Raw genomic sequence first — 21004 nt, 5'->3', positions numbered from 1 at the left:
CCGCACCATCACGACCCACAGGAAAAACTTCATCTGGTGAGTAAAATGTTATTGTCTTTGCGGCGATTAATTATAAAAGCCTTAATGGAAGTATCTAATAGTGATGCCGAAATTATCAAGAAACAATAACAAAATAATAATGATAATCTTTTTTTCTTTCTTTCTTTCCTCTCTCTTACACAAACACCCATATATCCACACAGACAGACAGACAGACAGACAGACAGACAGACAGACACACAACCAGAAATGACCAAGGTGACCCGGCCCATAAACACCAACTGTTTACAAACGTCGAATCAACCGAAACTACAAACACAACACCTTAACAAACACACAAACACAACACCAAACACAAACACAACACCTTAACAAACACACAAACACAACACCTCACCCATTCCTTCTTGTCGTCTGCAGGGTCCTGGATAAGTGTGTGTGTGTGTGTGTGTGTGTGTGTGTGTGTGTGTGTAAAAGAGGGCTTCGAGAGGGCAAGGACGTGAGGGCAAGAGATAAGAGAGGGCAAGTAAAGGAGAGATAAATAAGGCAAGGGGGATGATATACGAGAGGGTGAGAGAAGTTAGGAGAGTGAGTGGAAATGTAAGTGAGAGGGATGGAGCAAAAGGGCGAAGGAGTGAGAGGGAGGGGGAGTGAGAGGGTGGAGAAGTGAGAGAGGGAGGTTAGAACGTTCATGTCGTGTTTAAACTCTGAGGGGGGGGTCAAGATAGGTCGGTACCTTAGTCTGGTTGGACCTATCCCTCACCACAGAGCCACACCTAACCACACCATAGAGTCACACTTAACCACACCATAGAGTCACACCTAACCACACAACAGAGCCACACCTAGCCACACCATAGTTCCTCAAGCAGATGTAAACAAAACTAAATGTAAAGTGTGTGGCCATACATATGGCCACACACTTGAACACTACGTCCTCGACTGTGTTAAGATAGAACCTTTTAGGGACAGGTCCAAGCACACTGTGTGTGAAATGGCACAACACTTCATCTCTAATGGCAAGATAGCCGACATATTAAGATTGTATCCACTTTTTTGCACCTAGTAACTATATCAGTTCTCATGTACAGAACCAAATACGCAATGTGCTTGAATACCTCCCACGTAAATGTGAATAACAAAGTGTGAGGCCAGACATACTGCCTCACACGCCTGTACTCACGCATTTGTGAATAAGTTACCCTTTATGTATAGAACTAAACAAATAATGTAAATGAAATACTGTGTAACTTTCAGTGCTATAATATCCTGACAACCGGGGTTAATTATTATGACCCTTTGTAAACCCTACTCTGTAATCCTTTTGCGCTACCGCTCACAGGATGAGTGTGGGGTGCACAATAAAGTAGCCGCTGCAAGCGGCAAAATCAAAAATCAAATCAGTCACACCGAACCACACCATAGTCACACCTAACCACACAACAGAGCCACACCATAGTCACACCTTTTCACACTACAGAGCCACACCATACCACATCTCGGGAACATCACCTCTATCTTAATCACGGACAAAATATGACCATGCGCGTAGCTCACCATAAATGCTTAACACCACCGACTCCGCCACCAACACTACTAACACCATCTCCACTCACCACCTGCACTCAATGCCACCATTTCCAACACCATTCACCACCACCATCACCACCACCATCACCACCACTCTCACCACCACCATCACCACAGCCTCGCCAAGCCCCTCCTCAATAAAAGACTCATTTTAGCGCTACACCTGAACACCTGCTTGAGCACCTAATGCACACTATTACCGGGATTAACTTTAAACACTGGGAAAATGGCTTAACGAGGCCATATTTAACCCAACTGCTGTGGGTAGGGTAGGGAAGGCAGGGTGTAGAAGGCAGGGTGTCGCAGGCAGGGTGTAGCAGGCCGGCCACCACACAGTAGCCAGGTCCAGCGTCAACGACTCCCTCTGGTGGTGTAACGGCGAGAACCTTTGTCACCACCTGGTAATGGGCCAGGCCAGTGGGGTGCCCTCAGTGGGGGACACCACGACCGACACACATACCCCTTCCTCCACCACAGACCGACACACACACCCCTTCCTCCACCACGACCGACACACACACACCCTTCTCCACCACACAGACCGACACACACACCCTTCTCCACCACAGACACTGACCGACCGACACACACACACACACACCCTTCCTCCACCACGACACTGACACACACACACACCCTTCCTCCACCACGACCGACCGACCGACCGACACACACACACACACACCTTCCTCCACCACGACCGACCGACCGACCGACACACACACACACCCCTTCCTCCACCACGACCGACCGACCGACCGACACACGCGCACACCCTCCTCGCCCCACCCATGTCCAGCTCACAGGGTATAAGCCATAAGACCAGAGAAATCAGATTGAAATCTCTCGCTTGTCGATTGCACTTCATCCGTAACAGTGTTGGGGGGAGGGGGAGTGAGAGGCGAAGAGAAAGGGAGAAGGAGAGGGAAAGGGCAAGAGGCAAGTGGAAGGGGGAGAAACAAGGAGAGGGAGAGGGGAAGAGCAATAGGGGGGGGGGGAAGGGGGGAAGGCAAAGGGCGTGGGGCGACTTACAAATAACACCCAACTTTCAATGGTGCCACAACGAAGTTATATAACAATGTACCGTAATAAACAAACACTTAATGAAAGACCTAGTGTAGTGTTCTGTTCCTTATTTACTTCAACGTCTAAATCTAAATATGTCAAATTCAAAACCCTTCCTACGTGTTCACTCCAGATTGAATAGTTTAAACACATTAGTCATATCACTTTTATTTAACCCCGATTTATACACTTGGATCATATCGCCCCTCACTCTACGCCTCTCAAATTCAGTTCAATAGATCAGGGTTTTATTAAGTGGTACACCGTGTGATTGATGAGACACGTGTGGTGAGCCAAGGTTTGTTTACATGAAGAAACAACTTGTCTTCTCAACCTGTGTAATTTATAGTCCGACCATTTTAAAGGCGTCGTCTTGTTGCCTAAACATATAAGACATGTGTTAACTTGGTCCTGTACCTAGAGAGCATACCGGGAGCTGTTGTGTCATGATGTAAGATGATTTGTAGGACTTGTAACGGGTGATAACTTGGGTTAGTTTCTCAATACGACTAGACAAGCACTCAGTTGACTACAAATAGCTAAAAAAAAAAAATAATAATTCGAATGACCTGAAATCCACTTGGAACAGTTTATGACTCTTTATTTCGGTGGGTAAAAACAGATAGGAAATATCACTCTTTCTGGCTCTTATCATCAAATGTCACCCATTAATTACCTGTATACCTGTACACCCCGAAAAGCCATCAGGTGACACAAGCACCCCCTCCCTCCCTCACACACACTCAAAGAGATAAAGAGTGACTCAGCTTGGTCCATTATAGCCGTGCACTCGTCTACAGCACACACAGTTAAGAGCTCTCACCCATAAAGCAATATATACGTTTTCAACACACAGTCAGGAACGATGTAAAATATATATACGTGTGAAGATTGTGAGTATGTGAAGAGGCGTTCAAGTGGTGCTGACCTCACCTGCTGGTACCATCATCGTCAGGCTGCGTCACAACACGTCTTCAGACACCTCTCTCTCTCACCCTAGACCACCATCACCATCACGTCTCAACATACCCCTATTAATGCTACTGTGTTCTTACCTTCTGTCGCCTCATACCTAAACTCAACCCTTCCCACCACCCTGCTGTCTCTACCCTCCCTTATTCCAGTCCATAAACCTTCTCCCTTCCTTCCGCCTCACCCTGTACATCACCCTGCTCGCCCTGGTACGCTACAATGCTCTTTATCGTCACCCCAGAACAAGTCCTCGCCGCCTCGTCTTCGAACCTATAACACACACACATCTCCCTCTTGGGTCCCCACATACACTTACTTATACTAACATACGCGATCTACACCCTCCCCTACACATATACACACCCACTCCACCCTCCTATACACATAAACCAACTCCACACACACACACACACACACACACACACACATTCTACACACTCCACCCTCATCCATCCCACAACCACCCACCACCTTACCCTCTATCCCACACCCATTCCACTCCCCAACGTCCTCCCACCACCACACCCATCACCCACAACACCAGCTCACCTCCCAACACTCGACAAGTCTCAACTCTTGGGGGGAGGAAGCTCAAGGGGCGCCAATGAACTACTCAAGGAAGTTATAAAACCTTTCCATTAAACCAGCAATTACCAACGACATCACCAGCCATTACCATGATGTATGTGGTGGTGGTATCTTGTATTATGTGACCCGCTGACGTACACACACACACACACACACACACACACACACACACACACACATCGTAATGGACAAATAAATCTATTTTTTCCATGTAATTCAAAGCTGCTAATTTCAGGATAAGTTTACCTGAAATTTTTTTTCCCACGAGTGCAGCACCTGTAGTTCACCTCCACTGGGGTTTACCTGGAGTTTACCCGGTTCTCGAGTTTCCCCAGGTGAGTAGCGGAGTTTCCATCTATAAACATCACGGTATCAGTTCAGTTACTTTCGATTTTTCTCACACACGATCGATCTGGGAAATATAACATCGTATAGAACTGGAACATCTAATCAACATCACTGGAATGGCTGACGAAATGGTAACCAAATATACTGTTACTCCGGGAGGCTAAACCTATGTACTCCTCAGTTAAAAGGAAATATTGGTGTGCGAATCTTCCGTCACTGAGAAATACAGAGACCCGCAAGCAGTGGGAAAGGTCAGAGGAACACACACACACAGAAACACTGACCGAGCATGACCTCCATCCAAGGAACTAGGTTTTGGGGCCGACCTGTGAAATGCCAATCTGATGAGACGACTTGTAAACAGGGTAAGAGAGTTAAATCTCCAGTCAAATAAATAATAAAATGAAATAATAATAAAAAAAAAATAATAAAAAATAAATAAAATAAAATAACAATATGATCCACTTCAGTAGCCACAAATTGGATCAGCTGACCTATAACAACACACCAGACCCTAAAAATACAACCAGTCTCACCTTTTGGTTCGTGACGACGTGAACACCACAGCTTGTAAGAAATCAGTTCACCTTAACCACATAAAAAAATAGTAATAATACCCTCGCCAGATACACCTGTCCAGCACACCTGTTCAGCACACCTGTCCAGCACACATGTTCAGCACACCTGTCCAGCACACATGTTCTCGTGGGTTATAATACTACATTCGACCGAGGCAGCACACGATATATTACCTGATATTTACGTAATTAAGCCTCACTTCATAATTCCTCTAAGGCTCTCGGGGTGCGTGCGAGGTGAGGAACGGCATGGCGAGCCTCTGGAGTCTATAAACCTGCTGGGATTTTCGCGTTTATCTGTATATTAACATTACAAATTATGGCATCAATGTTATTTTGTAAAAGGTTAAATGTCTGTGGGTAATTGGGATGCAGGGAGAGGTGGGTGGGTGGGTGGGTGCGTGGGTGGGAGCATTAACGGGGTGGGAGTAGGTGAAGGCGCTGGACCATGAAGGCAAGAAGAAAAGCAAGGAGGGAGGGAAGGAGGGAGGGAGGGAGAACGAGGTATTTATGCAAGGTCATGTAAGCAAGGAGGGGGAAGATAAGGAGGAGAAGGGATGAGGGGGATAAGGAGAGTACAGGGTGTCAGGTAGGTATAAGTTAGAGTGGCCGGGATAGCAAGCAGGGAAGCAGGCGACAGGGAAGGCAAGCAGGATAGAAGCTGGGAACGCAAGTTGGGAGGCGAGTAGGTGGGTGGACAAGGTGGCTGGGTGAGCAAGTAGGAAGGTGAGGTGGGCGAGCAGGAAAGAGTGTGGATGGGAAAGCAGGGAGGTGGATGGGTGAGTAGGTAAGTAGGTAAGCAGGAACACAGAGGGCAGACAGGTAGGTAGGTGGGTATCTGTCACTCACCTGGTCACAGTCACGTCGGCAACACCGTGTCCGTCCGTGACCTGTACATGACCCGTACACGACCCGTCACCTACAGACCTCGACAACAACAATTCTAATATTACGAATGAAAAAAATAAATAAATAAAAAATTACAAAAGTTTCGCCACTTATCTTTATACATTATCATTTTTTTTATACAGTATGCAATAAAAACTGATGCAATAAGGAGATAAAATAATAAGTTTGAGATGAAGGGAAAATGTCAAATAAAATTTCTCAGGTGTGTGTGTGTGTGTGTGTGTGTGTGTGTGTGTGTGTGTGTGTGTGTGACCCTCAGGATTAAAACTTTCTTCTTGGCACTACTCACATGACCTGACCTGACCTGACCTGACCATAAACAATCAAGAATCACAATAGAGACAGACTTACACTACACGCCTTTGACCCTCGTCCTTGTCACTGTGGCAGGTAGAAGTATCCAGGTAGAGTGACCAGGTGGTATCCAACAACACCTGCCCCAGCAACTCTCCTCCCACCCCTCCCTCAACCACCTTGGCCAGACAGGTAAAATTAACAACACCTGACTCACTCGCAACTGATCAAAACAAACAACTTAACAACATCACAACCACTAACACCTCAACCACCTTAGCCAGCAACAACCACAACCACAACAACAACCTTCACCCTCTCTTCACCTCTTTTCTCACGTGGGAAAATTGTTCTCGAGTCGGACAGGAAGTGTGACGTGAGGGGGGGTTGAGAGGAGGGGGAGGGGGAGAGGAGGGGAATAATGTAAAAGGAAATGTGTGGGAATGTAACTAATATAATCTATTATATAAATGTAATAACTATCCGTGTGTGTGGGAGACCGGAAATGCACAACGAAAATACAAAGTGGAGGAGGAAGAGGGGGAAGGAGGGGGAGGAGGGGAAAGAAGAATAGGAGGAAGAGGAAGAAGAAAAACGATAAAAAATAAAGGTCGGGAAAGACAAAGACAACACGATAAGGAAAATGATAAGCAAGAAAAAGAAGGACACACACACGCACACACACACACACACACACACACACACACACACTGGTGAGACCTGTGTGTGTGTGTGTGTGTGTAGAGATAAGAGGTTGTTCGGTGGGTGGGTGGGTGGTTGAGAGGTGCGGGTCAAGGCAAGGTCGTGGAGTGGTTACAACGTGGTATATACGGGTGCTATACTGGTGAACAATACCGTGATAGTGTAGCCTGTTGCTTCACCTACCTCCTGTGTACATCATGTTAACCCCAGAGAGAGAGAGAGAGAGAGAGAGAGAGAGAGAGAGAGAGAGTCCCCCGGCGTGGGATTATAGTCGCCGCTCTAGGGACGTCTTCTACCTAAAATTACCGGCAAAGTGACCACGATATCGATGGACGCCACACCATTGCCTTCTTCACCACACCATTACTTCCCTCACCACACCATTACTTCCCTCACCACACCATTACTTCCCTCACCACACCATTATTGGAAAAGTCCCCCGCCATCCTGTCTCTGTGCTGGGAGATACTGTTGTAAATGATGTATAATACTGTGAGGGAGGGAAGGAAGGTGTTTTACTGAGAGAGAGAGAGAGAGAGAGAGAGAGAGAGAGAGAGAGAGAGAGAGAGAGAGATTCAACATACTCACTACAAGAGATAAACTAAAATTACCAATAAAGAAAAAAAAGGACAATCTCTCTCTAGTAAACACAAACACAGGTAAAACTCACCTAGACATAATTAACAACCCGTCCTTAATTAAGAAAAATAATGACCCAACCACCTTGTTGAGGGAGAGATCAAGCTAACAACACCACGAATCTACATATCAAGACGTAAACTATAACACTACACTTAACTTAACTTAACCTAACCTAACCTAACCTAACCTAACCTAACCTAACCTAACCTAACCCAACACTACCCCGAGTCGACCAGTTTGATCTACCTTACGTGGCAAACCATCAATATTTTAGTGCCATTTCTATTGTGTCGTTAATTAACTCATTACCTGATAAAATACACCTTTTTGTCCTCTTCCTGGCAGCCACGGAACACACACACACACACACACACAGACACACACACACACACACACACACACACACACACACAGGATATATTTACTCGCTGTCCTTGATTATTAGCATACATCATGACGTCATCATCAAGAGACACAATAAGTCACCTTCTCGTTCACAATATACCGGTACACACACACACACACACACACACACACACGAGTTATGCAAAGGAACTGCCAGACCTTGAGATAAGTGATTGTGAAATACAGAAATCAACAATGCTGGCGGACAGGTGGGCGAACGTACGTCTGGCGCAATGTGTCACTGAGGGGGAGATGGAATGCTTAAGTCTCTCTCTCTCTCTCTCTCTCTCTCTCTCTCTCTCTCTCCGTGTAGCAAACTCATTACGAAAATTTACCTCTGAACTTCCTTGAGGTAGTGTCAATAACAATCGCACTGACACCATTACCACCGCCACGACTACTACTAACTATTACTACCACCATCACCACCACAATAGGGTGTGTCATAGGAGGGAAGATCAGCTAAAACTAATGGCCCATCACTTTTTTGGGAGATTTTAGTGTATATAAACAGAAAATAATTTCAGTTTCAATATTTTGCAACCTTTTGCTAGGTAAATTTTAGCGTGAAATTTATCGAAAATCTAACGTACAGCTGCATTAGTGCATTACAATTAAATAGTGAACATTGCTTTCTGACTTCATTCTTTAACAACCCAACTAACAATATTTTTTTCTGTTTCAGATTCTGATGCATTTACAAGTTGATAATATTTGCGATGGCTGCTTGTGTCAGGACGAGGAACCAAAAATCCAGCCATCTCAGTCACTATCTTGGGTCTGGGAGAGAGCTCCTGAAGTCGGAGTTGCCTACATTGAGAGATGCTTTGAGATACTGTGTTTTAATCAGGCAAATCAGTGAAAAGAACCAAAGAACTTACACAAACAAAGACATTGCCAGTGATATGACCAAAGCTGTCTTGGCACAGTACACTCTGGCTAACGCTCAGTTCAAGCCTCCAGTCATAACAAGTCAGAAGAAGATTAGTGAGAGACTGCTAGCCAGTTGGGAAAAGGCAAGAGATATCTCTCTTGGGAGAGGAAAACTTGCAGTTAAGGACAGCTTTGCCAAGCAACTGGACCAGTTATTTGACATAATTACTTGCAAGTGCCCAATTGTTCTCTGTCCTGAGTTTGGATGCGATCGTGACTGTAAATCCGAGGCCCACATCTCCTTTATTTGCAAGCGTGAACTGAAGATTCCTGTGATCGAACTGGCATTTGTCAAAGCACAGAGAGAGAAGACTGGCAGTATAGGGGCTCTCATGATTTCTAGCCAAGATATTCTGGAGTCCAAGAGACAGGAGGCTGCCACAGAGAGACAGAAGAGGAGAAGAGTTGCCGAGGAAAAGAGACTTGAGAAGGCCCAGGGTGAGGTAAAAAAGGCCGATGATTGGAGCCAAGCTGATTCAGAGTTTAATGACTTCCCCATGGCTGATCCGAGTGCTGACCAGGAGAATGGTGACTTTGTCCCTAACCCAGAAAATAATGATCCCAAACCTTCCAGGCATAAGATTCGAAATAGGAAAGATATCCTGAGCATAGCTCTGGCCAGCATGCGACACCACACTGGTCTCAGAGAAACTGCAGAGATAGCAACAGCTGCCTGGATTGACGGTGGTTTGATAACACCTGATGATGTTCACCGGGTGATAGATCATAACAAAGTAAGGAGAGCTCAGGAGAAACTTGTCAGTAACCTAGAAGAGGAGTTTGATAAGGGGATAAGAGAAAATGGAATCAATTGTTTGTTCTTTGATGGGAGAAAGGATGACACTAAAGTGTTCATGAAAGTTGGAGATTCTGACAAGTTGTTCCCTGCCATGGTGAAGGAGGAACACTACTCCTGCTGCAGTGAACCAGGAGGGTGCTATTTGTGCATTTCTTCACCCAGAGAAAGATGACATCAGGAAACCAGGGGCTGAGATAGTAAGCAGATAACATTGTGAACTGGCTCAGAGAGAGGAACGTAGACCAGACCCTGCAGGCCATTGAAGGGGACAGCACCAACACGAACACAGGGTGGCAAGGGGGGGTCATACAGTGGATAGAGCGGAAGATTGGGAGGAAGCTGGTCTGGATTGTTTGTGACCTCTACACCAACGAGTTGCCACTCAGACATCTGATCCAGGAGCTGGATGGCAAGACTCTTTCAAACAACAGATGGTCTGGTCGTCTTGGCAAGATGCTGGACTCTGCCACTGAGTTAGAAATAAATCCGGAGCTTTTGAAAAATCACAGTTGGCCTTCCACCTGTTGAGCTTGCACATACCGGGTCGCTGACGACCTGAGTACTGACCAGTACTTTGCTACATGATTTGTAAGTGCCATCAAACTGGGGTCATGCCTGATAGACTTGCTTACCTGCAGATAGGTCCAGTCTCACATTCTAGGTGGCTCACAAACGGCTCTCAGGTTCTGCAGAATCAATGCTCATCATAAACCGAAAGGGAACCAGCTTCACAACCTGAGGCTTATTGTCCAATTCATCGTGAGTGTCTACTTCACAAATTGGTTCAACACCAAGGTCAAGTCATCGTTCTCGAAGGTCTGGAGGCATGTCTCTTCTTCCAGTTTGAGCCCTTGAGAGTCAGCCATAGCATTGTTCAGATTGTGGAGCAGACTGTGAGGAGATCTTCCCGGTATGCCTATCCTGAGGCAGTTCTAAGATCAAAGTAAGGATGAGGAGGAGAGAAGAGTGGCAGTCAAAAAGATCTTGGATATGAGTCTTATGAGAGGATCTGGGCATGACGAATCAGTTGGTGACGATTCCTTCAGGGTCAGGAAGACTCCTGAAGTCAATCTAGGTGCCAAGACCCTCACTGATCTCATATATCTGGATAACATCCAGGCTGGCAGTGAGCCCCCTCTTACCTGCAGCCTCACCAATGTTCAAGTCAGAGCTTTCCTGGACAACCCCATGCATGTCCCTGCCTGGCCCTCGCACACCCAGAGTATAGAGCGTTGTGTACAGCAAGTGAGCGAGGCCAGCAGTCACGTGTACAGCCAGGAGAGGAGGGAAGGCTACATCCGAGCTCAGGTGGTCAGCAGGGAGGTGATGAGTAAAAACAGAAGCAAGAAAGACATGTTCTCTATGGTGTGCAGCAACACTGGGTCGTAGTAGTAAAACCGGTTTTTGTATTTGATGATTTTGTTTTCTAAAGGAATATTAAATTTAATAAATGTGTCAAGATCATTCGTTTCACTATTCTGGATCATTTTCATCCTAATAAATTAACCTGATACATTTACTTTACTTTAAATAAGCTATTTAGTGGTGTTGGTAAAAGGGTGGGAATACTGAAATTTCATAAGATTTCAAGTTAAAATTTACCTAGCAAAAAATGAAAAACTTTCAATTTGAAGATATCACATGATTCTGCACATAGAACTACATCATTAATACCGGCAATGGATTTTTTCCAAACTAAAATTCTCTTTATTCTGTATGACACACCTCACCACCATTATATTCCATTACCTGAAATATTATACCTCAGTGGTCAAAGAAGAGGAAGAAGAAACCACACACACACACACACACACACACACACACACACACACACACACACACACACACACACACACACACACACACACACACACACACACACACACACACACACACACACACACACACACACACACACACACACACACACACACACACACACACACACACACACACACACACACACACACACACACACACACACACACACACACACACACACACACACACACACACACACACACACACACACACACACACACACACACACACACACACACACACACACACACACACACACACACACACACACACACACACACACACACACACACACACACACACACACACACACACACACACACACACACACACACACACACACACACACACACACACACACACACACACACACACACACACACACACACACACACACACACCAACACACAACACACACACACACACACACACACACACACACACACACACACACACACACACACACACACACACACACACAACACACACACACACACACACACACACACACACACACACACACACACACACACACACACACACACACACACACACACACACACACACACACACACACACACACACACACACACACAACACACACACACACACACACACACACACACAATAACACACACACACACACACACACACACACACACACACACACACACACACACACACACACACACACACACACACACACACACACACACACACACACACACACACACACACACACACACACACACACACACACACACACACACACACACACACACACACACATACACCTTTCCTGTTCCGTCCCAATGAAAATCACTATTTAAAGGTTTATAACGATATAATTCTAGTCCCTTGTACTCAGCATTAACACCTACTGGCTGGCCTCAAGTCCTGGCAAGACGTGACAGTTCGTATCATAGTGACCAAACACTCCCACACACTCCACGATTAAATTACCATAGTAGCAACTCACCTCAACACACACACACACACACAAATGGTCCAGTCTATATATAAATTTTGCTCTTTCTCTTCCGTATGTCAAGGTGAGCGTGGAGGGCCCCTAGCACCTGCTTCGCCAGAGAGGAGGAGGAGGAGAAAGAGGAGGAGGAGGAGAAACAGGAGGAGGAAGAGGAGGAGGAAGAGGAGGAGGTGGGGCGCGTCCTCACTTCACGCTCCACAGGTCCAAATCCTCCCCTCCCTCAACCAGACGTCCCCCGCCCTACCTCATCATGAAGCCCCCTCCTACCCCATCCCTACCTCACCACGACCCCCCTCTTACCTAACTACCCAACGAGGACCTCGAGTGTGACGCCCCCTCAAAGTGATGGGATTGTAATGGCCATCTTCGTCCTCCTCCCCGTGACGTTATTTCATGGCAACTTTCATCCCCGCTGAGCCAAGGTAATGTCTCCACTTTTTTCATTACGGAAATACGCCCTAAATTATGCATTATTCACTGTCACTATTCCTTCCCTCACATGACATCCACTATCACTGTCACCACCTTCCCCCCCCCCACAGCTGCGCCCTCACACCATGACGACCACACATTGCACCGCCCTTATTCATCACCACCTGTCCACACACCACCACAATTCATACCGTCCATCGTAACCTTGAAACACCTCACCTCGTTCTCGCCTCCACTAACTCGCACAGTTCCCCACCTAACCATCAGTACCTCGGGGGAAATAAGAGGATTTAGGCCGTCACTTAGAGTCCTGGAGCCTCGGTGACATCAGCTGAACTGTACCGGGAGCTCTGAGTTACATCTTGTTATTTACCTTCTCTATTTTCCATTACAGCCGATGTAGTGCTGTGATCTATCGTCCTCACTCACACGGTCATCAAAAAGAGGTCCATTCGCTACTAGCTTACACTCCGGATTTCCTCCTAATGCAAAAAAAATAACAATATGAATCTGCGTCTCCGTGCGTGGCAAATCAGAAATGATGGATGGTTTGGACACACACACACACACACATGTATGCACTATAGTTGCCCGCCAAAAATGTGCGCGCCAAAACCGGACTCACGCTACACCACTAAATTATTTCCTCACGTCTAATTCAACTTGCGAGTAACTATCATAAAAGTGTATTACGGTAATAAAGAACAGAAATACATGTTCATATACAATCCAATCCCTCTATTTCCGCTTTGTGTATTTCCGCTTCACGAGGAAGTTACATAGACATGGAAATTGAGTTAACCCTTCAAGCCTCACTGGATACTGACTGGCTCCTGTTATCAGTCTCCTGTATCACGTTTGTTGCAACACACACAAGCAGTGATGTATAATGCCTCCTTCATGGTGGTGCCTTCGTGACGCCCAACACAACACAACACAACACCACCAGTACTCCACTCTCCGTGGTACAAACATACTGACATATATTAAAGGTGATGTACTGTTTGGAATAATTCAGCCCGTAACTGCTTACACCGGTGAGTAGGAAAACAGGGATACTGTCACCTACAAAATATCGCCCCTGTATCACTGCTTCTACAGGTTAATTCACACCACCTGTAGAATCATCATTTAATACTTTTTATCAGTCTATAATTCACTACATAAATAACACCCTGTAGCTAAATAACAAAGACTTCACTATAACTAATAAAAATACAAAATCCCCATCTATGTTTGATCTAAGTAGAGTTAAAACACAAAATTGCCATCTAATACGAACACAAAGTCATGATTCAACCCAATAAAAATACTTCTTCAGAACGAATTACGAACATGTGGGAGGGTTCTAAGAATACACATTACCAACACCGTCTAAAGTGGTCAGGGAGAGTTACTTAACCTCACCAGACAGACTTCCAAGTAGGGAGCGAACGAAGGAAGGCTCCATGGTGCCACAACAGGACATACCATACACTCAAGCCAACAACTTTTAAAAGGAATTCGAAACACTCTTGGCGAAGCGGCGTGAAGGGTAGTGAACTAGACACTTTATATGGATGCTAGTACGTTCATCTATAATAGTGGCACTGAACGTTCATCTATAACACTGGCACTGAATGTTCATCTATAACATTGGCACTACACGTTCATTTATAACACTGGCACTACACGTTCCATCTCGCTAAATCAGAAATATGCAAACAATTTATCGCAGCCAAAAATTACACCTCTTTTCGTATTAACCTTCCTTGTGGAGATAGACAGATACACGTTTACACTGGTACAGCATTTATGTAGACAATACAGGTATGTAATGTAGACAGTACAGGTAGACATTACAGGTACAGAATACAATACACACATCACAGGTGTATAAATTATATTAAAAATAATTAATAAAACGAACCTTAGAATATAATACCGCTGGAGTACAGAACATATCAGACACAAACGTTTTCTAACACCATAACACCAAACGTTTCCCCCTAACACCAAACGTTTTCTAACACCATAACACCAAACGTTTTCTAACACCATAACACCAAACGTTTCCCCCTAACACCAAACGTTTTCTAACACCATAACACCAAACGTTTTCTAACACCATAACACCAAACGTTTCCCCCTAACACCATAACACCAAACGTTCCCCAAAACACAGCTACACATACAGTACTTGGCGAGGTTTTACCAAGGTCATAGTTCACGTGGTTTGAGGGAAACTATTTCTATACCAGACCCACATTACCAGCCTGACCCCAAACCTGCCAAACTTATCTACTGATCACTACTGATAATCTCCCCGCCACCCTGACGCCTCTACCACACACACACACACACACGCCAGGTACCTACAGGCTTTCTCACACAGATTCTTGAAGGTTCGTAGGTGAAGACATTTTCCTTGAACTGACACCAAGAGAAGGGATAAAGTTACAGGCGAGAGAATTCCTTGTTGACGTTACACTCGCATTACTTTTGCCTCGTGGCTTATGTGGATGAGTCAGTTGAGGTGTTCTTAGATGTCACATAACACACACTCAGAAACACAGAGAATCCGATCCCAAGATACACTTCCCACTTCACAGTATCTTTATCCCTACCAGCATCAATTTGTCCATTACATCACAATATAACTCAACTAAAGGTATAAATATACATCAATCATCAGTATCTATGTCTCCACACTGAACCAAACTCACTCCACCTCAACGCCAGATTTCTACACGCACCCTCAAACCTTCGCTCCCAATGCCTCCACGTCTCTACCAACAGTCACCAGCTAATGCCTCGCTCTTCCCCAAAGGACATTAAGGTTCCTCGGCTTTGACAAAATACCTCGAAAGTTCTTGGGCTAGATATTTATGTGCACGAGAATGGGGCAGAGAGGATTAGGTGGGGTAAAATCCGGCCGGCTCTGAAGTGACTGTGGGGAGCAACACGCACACAACCCACACCTTGTTACCTGACCGTAGTAAAGGGTCAGAAAAGCCCACGTTCTCAGCAGACCTTCTGAGGAATTCCTGGTATTGGCAACCTAATCAGGGCGCGTTAACAAGGAGCTTGGAAGGGGCCGTTACCAGGGGGATCTTAGATGAGGGGGCCTTTCCAGGGGGACCTTAGATTGGGACGTTACTATGGGGACAAACATAAACACACATCAAGGAGTCACCACGAAGGACGACATCCTACAGAAGGATCTTAACAGCAGACATGATGAGGAATTACCACAGCAGGAGATGACCACACCACACCACACTGCCCAGACTTTCGACCACCTGATACTATCAGGCCTAAAATAATCTCCCGATAAAAACGAGATATTTTTTTTTCGAAACCTGTTGAGAAACTTTATCTTATCAAGGAGAAAATAGTTGGAGAGGATTTCAGACTCGGTGCAAACTTTCTCTCTCTACTTTGTCAAACTTCCTTCAACTTTGTATTAACGTCGACCTATAATTTGGCTTTAGCGGTTCACCTGTCATTATCTCTCTCTCTCTCTCTCTCTCTCTCTCTCTCTCTCTCTCTCTCTCTCTCTCTCTCTCTCTCCGGATATTTAAGAAATCTCTAAGACAATTTGCCACTTACTTGAGGTCACATAAACGTATCGTCTGACGGTAAACTTTTAGTGAAAAATCGATGCAATTTTTGGGTAAGCCCCTTTATGGTGCAGAGTAAGGCGAGCCAGCTGGGTGAGTTTCTCCAGTAAAAGTCACCAAGTTTTAATAACCCGGGTCGCGCTCGTTACCCCGATGGTATACAGTCCTGCTGCACTTAACAATATTATGACAGAAGTTAATGTTGATTTGAGTGAAGGTCACCAGTCATTCCCAGCACCCAGTCATTGCGGTATAACATTACATTAACCTTATCTGCATCTCCCTTACTACCATCACATGTGGCCAATTATCATGAAAATAAATACTAAAAATCCTGACACAATGATAATTATAACAAGATAATTAACAATCGTTGAAGGTCTGTCCTCCTCATCCCCATTACCCTGGTGCTCGTGCCAGAGAAGCTCCGCCAGTGATGACACAAGACGGGCGAAAGGTCGTCCATCTGTCCGTAGGAGTTGAAGGGGAACGTCAGGCGCCGTCCACTGCACCACACCACACCTCACCTCACCTAACCTAACCCCCCACACACCTGGTAGATTCTTCTGTTATCGTGACATAATGGCTACCTTGTCTTACTTACTAGGCAGAAAACCGCTCATACTGTTATCTCAGGTACTAAGACTCCTGTACCTCTGAGGCTCGACTGCCACACTCTTATCAAGGCGTAACACTCCCCCCCCCTCAGCCTCACACCTGGGCCGGTACACCTAACAACTTCCTCATAATCTCATCAAAAGGCTTCACCGATAACGCTCTAATTCCCCCCCACACACACCAAACAGTCCACACAAAAATGAATAAGTATTAAAAACAATATTGCCAGTTTACAAACACAGTGTTACCCTAGGTTCGTGGTTGTGGGGCTATGATTGGACGATTTTATGGGTGACGTCATCTGTGGACTATGATTGGGCGATTTATGAGTGACGTCATCTGTGAACTATGATTGGACGATTTATGGGTGACGTCATAAAGGAGGGTAAACACGGCCATTTGGGATGTGTATGACACCCACAATCGTGATGGATGGAGGAGACGTCACACCTGATGCCCTCATACTCCAGTGACCCGCCACGGATATGAGGTGAGGGGGGGAGGGAGGTGGGACGTGGGGGAATGTGGGTGGTATCGAAGAGGTGAGGAAATATAGGTGGAAATAAAAAGATAAGGAATGAAAATAAAACAGACAAGGGAAGAAGGTGAGAGGGAAGGTGAGAGAGAGAGAGAGAGAGAGAGAGAGAGAGAGAGAGAGAGAGAGAGAGAGAGGCGAGCAAGAACGGAAATAGGGAGCAGAGGGGAAGGTAAGGATGATCCAAACAGAGGGAGGAGAAACGAAAAGAAGAGAATGATAAGAAAGAAGAATAAAAACAAGAGGGGGAAGAGAAACGAAAAGTAGATAAAATGAAAAGACAAATACAATAAAACACAAACCAAAGATGAAAGGAAGATCGAATTTAAATCAAAAAAAATAATTAACCAACGCTAAAACATATCCATCCACGGACACGAACGAACGACTCCATTAGTAAATTTATGGAGGTGCCACCCACGTACGAACCTCACCCAGCACTAATACCCCCCTCCCCCTACCCTTCCCCCTCACCCCCCCCCAGCCGTATAATTCACTCGGGTAGCGTCACAATTCCAAAACCTGACAACATAAATTACAGGGACTAATTATTATGCAGTTCGGTGAAACTCATAATTGCATAGCAGTCATGACAAGAAGAGGTTTTAAGTCTTGGTTCACGTGCAAGGGAGGGAGGGGGAGGGGAGAGGAAGGGGGAGGGGGGAGATGACACGTGAAAGTGGCCAAGGATCTCGAACCGGGGGTCATACATCTACTTAGATTACTGGTCCACCTGGGTCACGGGTCACGGATACACCTGGGTCACGGGTACACCTGGGTTATGGGTACACCTGGGTTATGGGTACACCTGGGTCACGGGTCACGGCTACACCTGGGTCACAGGCCACGGATACACCTGGGTCACGGCTGTCCCTTGATCACAGGTCCATCTAGGCCATGGCTGGACCAGGGTCAAGGGTCTAGATAAGACACAGCTCTAAATGGGTCATGGCATCACCCACCCACCTAGGTCACCCCATCCTCCTAGGTCATCCACCCAACTAGGTCACATCAACGAGATAAGCCCTGACTCAGCCTCAACCACTGCTGTAAATCCTCCCTTGTCCAGTGAATTTGAGAAGCTAAACTGAGGGACACACACACACACACACACACACACACACACACACACACACACACAAGAAAGAACAAGGAACTCGCTCGAAGGACATCCGGGTTAAGGAGAGGACCCTGTAGGATGAGGCGGATCATCAGGATGGAAATATAACCTGGACGCCCGTCACCTCCTCCCTGAGTGGTTGGCGCCGCCCGTAAAGTGAACACGGCAATGTTAGCCCATGACATCACACCTCCCACACTATACACCCTTCATCTCCCACACCACCTACAACCTGCCCACGTCCCCTCGCCTCCTACAGGTCCTCCACCACGCTGCCCCCACACCCCTCAAGTCGTGTGCCTTGACATTTCGCTAAAATCTGGAAGGAACTCAGTACTTTACTTCCTCGGTTAAGCGGGAAGTTGTCTATCTGTTTCTCGTTATCTCTCTCGTAAAGTTACTGCGTCCATCACCATCCAAGCCTAGTCAATATACGCTCGTAGCTCAGCCCTCCGGACAACGTGGCAATAAGCTGACATGGGATTTCAGTATTACAACTTAATAGGCTGTATCACTTTACGACTGTCAGCTAACATTAACAAATTAATTGACGAGGAGGAAACCAGGTAATAAGATCATAAAAGTTGGATACTATTAAACCTGCACGAATATTCATAAATTAATTCAGTCTGTCTGTCTGTCTGTCCTTCGTGTTTGTGTGTGTGTGTGTGTGTGTGTGTGTGTGTGTGTGTGTGTGTGTGTGTGTGTGTGTGTGCGTGTGTTAAAAGACGCGAGAGGAGAGTTTTCACCCGACTGGACATAAGACTCACTACTCTCACGCATGCAGGAGGACTGTCCAAGGGAGAATTACCTCATCCTTCTCTGACTGGCGTCTTCCTGGCAGCGACTCTGGGAGCTGTACACCCCAGCAGCTGCCTGGTCTGCTGCCACGCTTCCTGGGTGACAACCTGATCAATCACGCTGTCCCTGCTTGCACACCGAGGGCCGGCTTATTCCCAGCCATGATAGATAACACCCTGGAGGTAAGAGCCTGCACCCTAGCTAGACAGGGAGTGCCATTCACCAGCTGGCGGGGCTCTTCACCCTATTAAACGGCTGTCACGCTGCATGAGACGGTTGTGTCAGACACTAACTCCTCTGTCACAGGGAAGATGACCCCGTGTGTCAGCCAAGGAACAAGGGTGTGTGACGTGTTACAGTCTCACCATCCACTAAGCCCCCCCCCCCCAACAATCTCGCCGGGGGAGCACAATGAAGGGTTTCACTCAACTGTGGCGGGACACCTTAAATGCCTCTTAACCCCCGGGAGTATAAGACGCCTCCCCCAGCAGGAACATAAGAGGTCCTCACACCGACACTGTAAATCTCTTGGTTAAATGAACACCATATTTAACTATGAACCTCATATCATACAACCTTAACGATACATATACTCTACTGTATCTACATAAACTACACAGACTTGACTACATTATACAGTGAGGTGAACAAATTAGACGTGTGAGGAAGATAGACTGTGACGGGTACACCTGGCGCTAATGAGTGAGAGCACAACCACCTACACACCTGAGCTAACGGAGGAGGAAAATGCCATAACACAACACAAAAATAAGTTGTCGATACGAAAAGTGAACAGTACAAGCACTGATATAACACACACACACACACACACACACACACACACACACACACATTCTCTTTACTCAACGCTATTTACCCTCGTCAATTGTGTGTTATTCCTGAACCCACACCGCTTGAGCTTCACACCTTGTTACCCGCCACCCACGCCCACCCCATGCTTTGTGTAGGGCGCGGCTGTGAGCTCATACCGGCCTGGCTGACGTCATGATCCACAACCACCACCACCACAACAACAACTGACTATTAAGTGTACCAGGAACCAGACCCCCAAGTGTCCCGAGGAGGTGCGGGGAGGTGCGGGCGGTTTTTAACACCTACCCCAGCACACCCCCATATTAAGTATGACGTCATTCCACCAACTATCATCCTCCCACCCCGCCCGCACCCACATACATAAAATAAATTAAATAAATAAATCCCGCTTCTTCTTCTTCAATCAGCAAACGCCATCCCCCACTTTG

This window comes from Homarus americanus, unplaced genomic scaffold (genome assembly GCF_018991925.1).
Source record: "Homarus americanus isolate GMGI-L3 unplaced genomic scaffold, GMGI_Hamer_2.0 scaffold57980, whole genome shotgun sequence".
NCBI lineage: Eukaryota > Metazoa > Arthropoda > Malacostraca > Decapoda > Nephropidae > Homarus > Homarus americanus.
The sequence above is the reverse complement of the archived record's forward strand: the minus strand, read 5'-3'. Positions refer to the sequence as shown.